General features: G+C 44.2%; 1 long non-coding RNA gene across 1 annotated transcript; it reads right to left on the minus strand.

Moving 5' to 3' along the window:
• Positions 1-29: 29 nt before the first annotated feature.
• LOC116217466 lies at positions 30-6,855 on the minus strand. The gene is made up of 3 exons (XR_004162055.1): positions 6,646-6,855; positions 1,289-1,414; positions 30-473 (listed from the first exon to the last, which is right to left on the minus strand). It is a non-coding gene; the product is annotated as an uncharacterized LOC116217466 (long non-coding RNA).
• Positions 6,856-10,429: the final 3,574 nt, after the last annotated feature.

The raw sequence follows: 10,429 nt of genomic DNA on the forward strand, positions 1-10,429 counted from the left end.
AAAAAAAAAAAAGAAAAAGTCTTCTCCGGCTCAGTTTAGGGCTATTATTAGACAATCAAACTGTCATTTTTTCAAAGCAGTTCAATTGTCACAGGTTTTTCTAATGGCTTCTAAAGCATTATCTAATGCCTGGGCCAAAAAAAACACGCCCAAAAAAAACAGAAGGGGATTAAAGCGTGTTGAAAAGCCCCACTCAGAATGCATGACAAATCAGTGTCTGCAGGCTAAACCCTTCCTGTCCCATTTGCCCTCAGAATTATTTGTGCGCTGCAAGCCAGGACTTTATTTGTACTCATTTTTTTAGATATACACCGGTCCTTACGGTTTTCCTTCGTGCACACTGTTCATACAGAAACCCAGCACAGAGAGGATTACCCCATGACAGTCCTTTAGCACTTCCCCAGGTGCAGAGGTCCCACGGATGTGAGGGAGTTCCAGCAGAAAGCCCTGTGGTCACGGAGGGCTGGGAGCGGCTGGAGGGCAGAGAAGCAAATCAGTGGGAGTATATGGCAGGTGATGGAGGGGTGGGTGTCCCTCCCATGCTGTCCAACTCCCTGCTCCCCTCACACCTGATCACAGAAGCACAGAGTGCCTTGGCTTGAAAGGGACCTTCAGGTTGCTGTGCAGACTTCGTGTCCTCCCCTCCCTCGCCTTCCCTCTGCCAGTCCCCAAATAGCAATCACACACATAAAACCAGGCTGCTAATGTAACAGATAATTCAGCCCCAATGACAATGGAACTTACAAACTGATTCCGCTTAACCGACTGTGACTGCAATAGGCTAATTCCACGTTTCTAATTAAATTACATTATTTTCTAGGTGGAAGTTTATGAGCAGAGGTGAGGAGTAATGATATGAGCCAGGCACAGAGCCACGTGTACTTGTCAGATCTGAGGCTCCTATCTAGATGGCAAAATGAGTTATTCTATTTACATCTTTTTTAAATGTCACAGTATTTGCCTGTGTTTAATCTTGGGTTTGTATGTGCACGGAACCATTCTCAGAAAGGAAACAGGAATGATTCAAAGGGAAGACAACAGACCTCACTGCCAAAAGGGTGTAAAGAAGCCAGATTTCCTCAATATCACCACTTTCTATGTATAAATCCTGCTTTCAAGTGGCAGCATTACTGCTGTGAGATGACTTGGGAAGGGATGGAACAGTGGTCTGGAGCTGAAGGTTGATAGGATGGGCAGTCCTGAGGATGCCCTCCCTTCTGCCACTGTGCATCCCACACACAGCACCCATCTCCCACAGCACCCATCTCCCACAGCACCCATCTCCCACCTCCTGAACGCACGCTGCAAAAAACCCATCTGCTGCTGCTTTCCTCTGTGAGCAAGTGCTGGGGATCCAGCTTTGCCTTATGGATGTCCAGAGGCCAAATACAGATTGCGGGCGTGAAGTTTTTTTCTGAAATCATAAACAACAAGGGAAGAAACTCAAGAAGTGGACGTAAAACTTTATGGCCTATGAAATTGGATCGCCTTTTACAGACCTTTACCTTTGGATGGACAGTGAGGGATTTGTCACCCTATGGGGGGATGAGCTTTAAAACCTGAGGAAGAGAAGACAGAGAGGTGTCTGATGGAGGACTCGTGTTGCCCAGGAGCTGCAGGAGCCCCAGGAAACTCCCAGCTTTCAAATTATGTTTGCAATCAGTAGAGAAATTACTCAGAACAGGAGATTGTCATTTCAGCTCTGGTGCATTCAACCTTTCCTCTCACGGCGGCTGCTCCACACTTCTGATTGCTCTGCTCCCTCCTCCGTAAGCAGCTGATTCCAATAAATTGATTTTGATGATGTACTGAGAATTAGGCAGAGACTTCATTACACCAACTCGAGATCAGACTTAGGGAGACATAATTGAACCTTTACGAATCCCTCCATCTCGTTTAGATGATCAATTATTTTGTTTATCTCCTTCAGCAGGCTAATGGAAGCCCGGCAGGGCAGCAGCAAAAGAACCAAGGCACGTAAGCTGGTTTGTAGGCGTCACCGAGGGAACTTTGTAACCTGGGGCAGCTCTGGACAAGAGTGTATTTAGAACAGGATCTGAACCAGGATGTAAGAATAGTCACTGATCACAGTAAGCTGCTCCACATGCCTAAATGCAGAATAATAAGCATTTTTTTCATGTAAAAAAGCATATCCCTTAACTTCAGGCACAAAGGGCTTTATCACAAAGGCACAAATCTGATGGTGCACGCAGGTGCTCGGTGCAAAGCACAAGAGCTCTGAGCAGAGGGTCTCCAATTCTTATGCAAAGCCCCTGCATTTCCCAGAGCTTTAAAATGCAATACTTCCACCACTGTGATTGTAGCTCTTAAGTGCAAAGAATCCAAAAGCTGCAATCAGGAGAAAGGAGTGTGGCTCTCAGAAGCCCAAATGATGGTGCAGAGAGGAACGGGGCTGCTCACAGCCCAAAGCTGCTCTCTGCCACTACAAAACTGCAAGGCCCGCTGAAACAATGCACATCTTCCAAAATGCTGAATGGTGATGAGATCCGAAACGAAATGAGGTTTGCACCTTCGTGGTGTTCCTGTCACCACTCATAGCTGGAGCGCTCAGAAGCGTGCAGAAGAGGCAGGCACCCAAAACGCATCAGAAATTAACTCGTTTAAGCACTTTGGGACTCTCATCCACAACGATCGTTATAATTATATAGCACTGTTATTACTAAGAGTAACAAGAGTGGTAATTATGACTGCTATCGCGTTATTATTGCTCTTAATACATCCTGTAGTATTGGAGATCAATTCAGCTTTGAGGGGAACCAGCACCAGGGAGGTAAATGAGAGGGAGGGCTAAAGACAGCAACTGAATGCTAGGACAAACAATCCCTTTTTGGCAGTAAATGATAAAAGACATCCAGCTGCCCTGGCTCCAAGGAGGGGCTTTCATACATCACCTGATACAGCTGAAAAGTCTTATAAAAATCAGGTTATATTTTTTAATCATCTTGCATTTTAGACCTTTAAAGTACAAATACGGATTTCAAACATATCAGGGGAACAAATTAACTTAGAAAAATGGCTGTACTTTCCAAGGTTGCACCTGCCATGAAATTGCTCCAAGTTTGCATTTTCCCTTAGTCTCTAGTGTGTCATTACAGCAGATTGATCGCCTTCCTCTCCCCAGCAACTCCCCCATTAGAGGGTTATTGTATGGAAATTAATGGGAGGCTAGAAACATTTCTTTTGCAGCTGCAGTAGTAGAAGTCAGTTCTGATTAAGCACTCCAAACCCAGCAGGCTGGGCTGATCTCTTTGCTTTCGCTCCCTCTTTTATTATCACCAGTGTCAAGTTTTGTTACTTTCGCCATTCCCCTGGTACTCCCACTGCATCCTTGTGTAATAATAGGGGTTATTTCTTTATGTGCACATCTATTTATTTTGAATACATACCGACGGATTCTCACTGGTACAAAATCCCCTTACACCACCTGTAACACGGCTGGAGGAATCATTTCTGCTCTGCACAAAGGCCTGTTAATGCTGCTGAGCAGAGTAAGGGAGCACTCGAGGAAACAAATATCAGCGTCATAAATCTCTCTGTTCAGTTACCCCTACAAAAGTGGCACCTGATGCCACATTTCATGTGTACCTGCTCCACCTCTTATTCGTCTTGCTGTTTCTTACCTGCCCACTCTGACCCACTTCTCTTTGTCCAAACAGCAAAGTGGCTCTCATAAAAAGAGCCCATATGTTTTAAAAGACAGAAATTAATCAAAGCCGTGGTGAAAGAGAGCTGGTGGGATGCTTGTAAAACTCGTGGCCAGGTACAATGCTCAAAAGGCACCACAGTTCTATTGCCCTGGCAGTTTCCTCTGCAAACAATGAACTCAACGTATATAAAAAACATAAGGAGGGAAGTTTCTTTTAAACCGATCACGCCACAAATCATGCAATAATTGAAAAAAAAAATGGAATTTCACGCTGTGTCAGCTAGAATTACAGTCTCGGAGTCTGAAAAGGGAAGGGGAGCCTTTTTAGATGCTGTCCCTTTCTTGCAATTGCCCACACGTGCCCTAACACAGAGCAGTGATTTAGGAAACGGACCACAAAAAGATGGGTCAGCACCTCCTTTCAGAGGAGGAAATTTCTCTCCACATAACACCCACCTCATCCCCAGTCAATGTGCCTGTGCTACACGCCAGCTGCAAAAAGCCAAGTTAAGCTTTTGAGAACGAAGCACCACAGTCCTGTATCCGAGATGTCCCCAAAATCACAGCCCAGGACAGATACTGCTCAAACAGCAACCAGGCTGAGAGGTGCAGCAAGGACTGCTGCTTGGAGAAGCCATCAAGTGGCACCTCATAGCACAACAAGAGAAGAAAAGCCTTTAAGGGATTATTTATAGGGCTCATAAAGATGCCTTTTGAATATCCATCAATCAAGCAGTCAGCGAAAAAGTCTGCTCAGCACACGGGAGAGTAGAAGGAGGGAAGAAAATTGGATACGGCATGCATGTGAGATGTGCAAGCTCACACAGCTCTGCCAATGGGACTCACAGACTGTTACAGAGCTCACCAAACCTGTAGGTCAATGGGCTGGAGACGGTCGCTGCCCTTATGGCTGCTTCCTTTGCTTCCTTACTGCTGAAGGAACCAGCTGGTGATCCATGGTAAACATTTTTTCTAGGACTCCACCTCTTTCTTACCACTGGTTTTGTCGTGGCGTTTATAGAGATGGTATTATAATACATTAGAGCAGCAAAATAAGGTGCTTTGGGGCTTCTCCTGTGCTTGGGAGTCATCTTTGGTCTAACACAGGGCACAGTGAGGGCTTTTGTGTTGCTGATAATGGAACCAAGAGGCAGAAGTTGATGTGTGAGGGATGGGGGATCTCTGAGAGGTGTCTTAACTTTTTGTTTTGGACTCATGTTCGTTGGGTTCTGCCACTGCGCCACTCCAACCTCTGTGACCAGCCGCCCTGCGCTGCATTCCAGCAAATGCACATCTCTGCATTTCTTTCCAAAGTGACATATATATTTAACAACAAAGTACTGCACTATACAACCCACCATTTATCTTACTAAATGGCCTCAGAAAAGCTCTGACAAACGTCTTTAACATGAAGACATCTATTAATTAATAAGTACATTACTTCACAATCAATACTCGGTTGATGATATTGTTTAAATTATACATGTCTGATAGTCCCTGCCTCCTCATCTCCTTTAAGGTATGCACTGAAACCGAGTTATGCAGAACAGCTCTGCATTTCAGAAGTTTGGTTCAGATCATTCTTAAACAGACTGATCTTCCGAACATATTCTGTTGCATAAAATTAGCCCTGATTATAGTCAGTTTATCACCCCAGCCTCTTCACAGTCCATTGATTAACCAGATACCAAGAGCAGTATATCCTCTTTACTGCATTTTTATTTTATTGCAGCAATGTTATTCTGTTTCAAACTCCTGATCGAGGCGTTCCTAGCAATTATTCCTCTTGGTCTGCAGAACACGTGCAGACAATTCTCAGCCTTGTCCCCTGTTGCCACTGGAAGATACCAACCATAATCCACACATCTCTGTCCTCAGAGCTGCTATCGGACAACAAATCTCCTTCCATTCCCATTTACACAACAGCCTCTGTTTATGTACAGGTCATTCCTGAAGCTGGGTGCACCTTTTTCTCTACCTGCACGAGGCAGAGGCAGCGGGGAGGAGGCAGGGAGGGTGTTCAGGGTGTCCTACCAGCACTGTGCTAGAGAGGGTGCTCTGCCCTCACCAAACTCACAGCATCCGTTCCCCAAAGTTACACCTCTCCTCACTCTCAGCTTTGTCATGAAATGGTGGAACAACGTGGCAGGGAGCCCCGAAAAGGCAACCGAGGGCAACGTGGGAACTGCTGGGAGCTGAAACCCCCACCCTACACACAGGAATGCATTTCAGAAACAAGCTGTGTGCACAAAAGTGCTCTGCATCAGCCAGCACCTGAAATTGGGTCTGAGTTCCTGAAGCAAAGAGCCTGAGGGCTGCCAGTTTGTGCCCCATCCCTTCCACTTCACAGGCTGAAATTCTACCATGACTGGATCAGAGCTCCTCGGTGAGCAGAGTTTCTCATCCAAACACTGAGATTTTGCTGGAAGTACTTACTACCATAAATTCCAGATTCATTTCCTATGAACGGTTTCAAGCATTTATCTAAATGCTGCCCTTTTAGCAAAGCCATTAAGCAAGTTTGCTGCAATATTCTTGGAACCTGGACTAAGAGGGACACTTAATGCAGCCAAACAACCTAAAAGCAAAAATGAGCATTCCCAGAAGCATTCATCCATCTCTGCTGTTGCATGACTCCCCTCTGCTCTGCAAAGAAGAGAAGCACTGGGAACACAGCTATCCAGGAGCTACAGGGGCCAAGCAAAGCTCTCACAGTTGGAGGAAGCTTGTGTGATGATTCAACATAACCCAAAGCACAGCTCTTAGAAAAGCTGCAATACACTGTGATGCAAAGCTGCACGTGGACCTGATGAGTTTGGATCTGCCAAAACGCAAAGCAGAATCCAATCTACGTGAAGAAGAGCAGAAGAAGGACTCTCACAAACCCCAGATTATTAACACAAAACTCAACATTCTGAGCCATGTCGTATAGGGTCAGCCTGGAGCTGTGGCTGTAATCCAAATAACAGACTTCTTACCTGGACATCAAGACCAGGAGCCCAAGCACACACAGTGCTGGTGATGAGTTGGAGAGCATGAGTTGGTTCTACTTGGTTGTCTCTGAAACATTCTGAAACGTTTCTGGAGGTCAGAACATGCAGCCACGGAGGATGTTGCAATACCTGTGATAAAAATAAAAACATAATGTGTTCTGATAGCTGGATTGAAAATTAGCTTAAGGGTCTCCATGCATTGCCTTCTTAATGGTGTGAAACATAATAGCCTCAACTGTAATAAAGATGAATTACTTTTTCATAAAATGATGAAACTCCAGTAAACACTCAAGGTTTATCACTTAATTTGTCCCCGGTGCTCACACAGACTATTTTTTTTGCTACCCTATTTTTAATATTCTCAGTGATTAGATTTCAATAACCCGCTCCATAATAATGTGTGTCTCATTTCCCTGGACAGACAAAATAGGCCATAACTTCCTCTCCGTTAGAGCACTAATGCTGTAATTTAGAACTTCTGTCAAGATGAAAGATCTTCCCAGGGAGTTGCAGCAGGCCCATGGCAACACTTCGGCACAGGGCTGGATAATGAAGTTTTCATTATTAAATAAAGATATTTTAGGAATGTCATAACCCATAAATCCGTTCTTCTACGACGCAGCAACGCATCACTTTGTTTATTTCTCATCCATGGGTTCCATCCTGCCCCTCTTAACTCCCCTTATTTTGGTCCTGGCTGGGTATGGGGCCAAGTGGTGGTGGGGAAAGGGCCCACATCCCTTCTCCAGCAGGCAGCCTGAGCACTGACATTAATGTCACCTGGAGGAAATGTTAATGCAACCCATCGTCAAGCTTGGGAGCATCCGGAATTATGGAAAGAGAATTGGGGTTTTATTTTCAAAAGGAGGTTTAGTACCACTGAATGGCACGGAATGGTTTTTAGATAGAGGCAGGGAGTGAAAGCAAAGGCAGATTTGCAGTAAAAAAGTTTCCCAGGACATACGGCTCATTGAGATTAATCAGTGGGTACCAGCAGGGTAACTTGCTGCCTTCTACAAGCACGTGAGAAAGGAAATCATGAATTGAACAAAGACGGATCTGCTCACCTATAAGAAACTTACATTTATTTCTGGAATGCAAAAACAAACCATAAAACCTAGCAGCACGTGAATTAATTGAAAATAAATTTCCCTTCCCCGTGTTAAGCAAATAGGAGAAAGTCTGTGTGACAGCACAAATGCTGTCTGTAACGACTTGCTAAGATCCTACTAATTTAAAAAATAATAATCTCATTTGAAGATAGCTGAATGGATTCTGCATTTCTACAAAGCATTAGGAAGGCAACATTTATGTGAACCTGGGGCTGACTGCTACTCACTTAGCTGCGATTCAATTCGGTGGAGAAAAACACCCATTTCATTAGCACCAAGAAATAACCACTAGCCATGCAATAAATTTGCTCCATTTGCTCTAGCAACTGCTTTGATATTGTGTTTTCAAGTTTAGAATTTTAATGCTTTAACAGCAGCCCTAATTTCACATCACCAGGCTCAATTCATCCTACTCACGCTTTTCGCCCTTTCCTTGGGACAAGATCAGAGTCGGGGGGGAAGGAGGAGAGCTTACTATTCAAATCCAGATCCCACCTTAAAAGAACATTCTACAGCACACGGGGAAAGCACTTGGGATTTTGAACTGCTGCATTTTGATGATGGATGCACTCTTTGCCAAATTCAGTTGTTGCCTTCAGCAACATGAATAAGGATTCCAGATTCTGCAGAGCAGATGCATCCTCTGCTGTTGCCAAAGACAGTACGGTTGCATAGGTAGCAGAGATGACACAGTTTAATTTTGCAACTTGAAAGTAGCCAAAGATACCGTGGCTGCCAAACCCAAATTCCATTGTCACATTGGGATTTCAAGTCTTACAACAATGAATGTGAGAATCGTATTTTTCCACTTATGAGAACAGATGCACCTTGGCATCCATTCTTGGGGAACAGGGGCAGGTGTGCTGGATAGGAAAAAGCCAATGCAAACAGACTGAACAAGAAGCTTCCTGCCTTGTTTTTCGCTGCTGCTACAAGGAGAATTCTTGGTAGGCTCTCCAGTATCAGCTCATCATTTGTGCCATCTCATAATTACTCTTCTTGGGGCTCTTGGTCTTTTAGCAGCTTTGTTTCAAGCAATTTTGAACTCCATTTGACCAGCACAGATAGAGTTTTTGATTTGCACAAATCGGTTTCAATAGCAATAAGTAGGCAACTTTGAGTTTCCATATTTCTATGAAAATAGCTTTGAATTTTCATTTCAGTGTTCCCACGATAAAGCTCAAGAACAGCCCAAGGCGAATTAGAACCAAAGGAAATGTTGCACGTAGATAAGAATCTACTTTGAAATCTTGCTTTCGTCTTCCTTAAAGTAAATAAAGAAAGAAATACAGTGGAAAAGGAAAGGAAGACGGCGCAAGGACAGAACTCCCCCAGGGAACAACACTATGGCCACTAGATGTCTGTATTGACTCAAAATCACGACCTGGCCAAAGGGACAGGCTCAGGGCTGTGCTGTATGCAACATATCTACTTGGGTAGATAAAAGAAGAGCTTTCCATCTTCTCTAGTTTTTATCACATTGGCAGGGCACTCAAAGCCCGCTCTTCTCTTTCTCTCATTATCGTATCGGAGGCATCTTTTGGGATAAAGTTCAAGCCGCCCTTGCTCCATCCTTCAGGGAGCATTAATTAGGCTGAGGTCGTTCTCACAGTGCATTGGGTGGGTGGCTGGGCTGGAGCTCTGGTGCTGTTCTTGGAAGCTCTTCTATTTATGGAAATTAACATCTTTCATTTCACTTAATTAAAGCACCCAGGAGCTATCGGGCTCGTGGTTTTCAGGAGATTAAAGCATGCTTTTAGAAGGCAGAGAAGGGCCAAAGCCTGAAGCTTAAATCTGAACCAATTGAGTATTTAGTGGGAAGAGAAGACTTAGATTCAAATGCAGGCAGCTGGGATTCAGGTTTGTAACTACGTTCTATAATTCCTAATGAGAATGGACAAAATAACAAAGGAAAACCCCTGAACGTGGGTTTTCACAGAGATGTATTTCTGTTTGCCCAAGACCATACATACTCAGGAAAAAAAGACAAATGACAATTAATACTACACTCCACCTTTCTGATTTACCAGGTTCTCGCCAAACCAAATGTTCACCTACAGAACCAAACCAATATTAACACTACAGAAAACAGTGGACAGTTGCCAGTGCAACCGTGGTGAGATCAGCTCCAAGCCCACACCGTGTTGTAGTGACTATTTCAGACAAGCACCTAAAACCACTTTAAAATGGCAAAAAAACCAACCAAACCAAAAAAATCTACATGGACTATGCCCCATGTGTTCCAGCTAGTTTTAGAAATAACTAAATCTGATATATACACAATGCAGGGAGAAGGACTCATTGCCATCTAAATTGGGTTCATAGGCTGCATGCTGATGGCCTGTTTCCGTGGAGGAGCTGCTTTCTCTCTTTCCAAGTTGCAGAGAAAAAGCAGTTTTCATTTTGACATCGTCTGTGTCTCCTTCAACACACTGCTGTGGCTCCAAGATGGTCACGCTACTGGCAGTAGACAGAATGCAGAATGAAAACTGTACGTGCCTCCAAAAGTTGACTTATTTTTTAATTTTAAGCAGTATTTAAGAAGGTTACAAAACGGTTTTGGCAAAAGTACCATGAGGAGTGGTCCTTCCAGACAGGGCTCAGCAGCAGAGGACAACACTGAGGGATGTCTGCTTTATCACTCCTTCATTTCTTAT

Source organism: Meleagris gallopavo, chromosome 28 (genome assembly GCF_000146605.3).
Source record: "Meleagris gallopavo isolate NT-WF06-2002-E0010 breed Aviagen turkey brand Nicholas breeding stock chromosome 28, Turkey_5.1, whole genome shotgun sequence".
Lineage (NCBI taxonomy): Eukaryota > Metazoa > Chordata > Aves > Galliformes > Phasianidae > Meleagris > Meleagris gallopavo.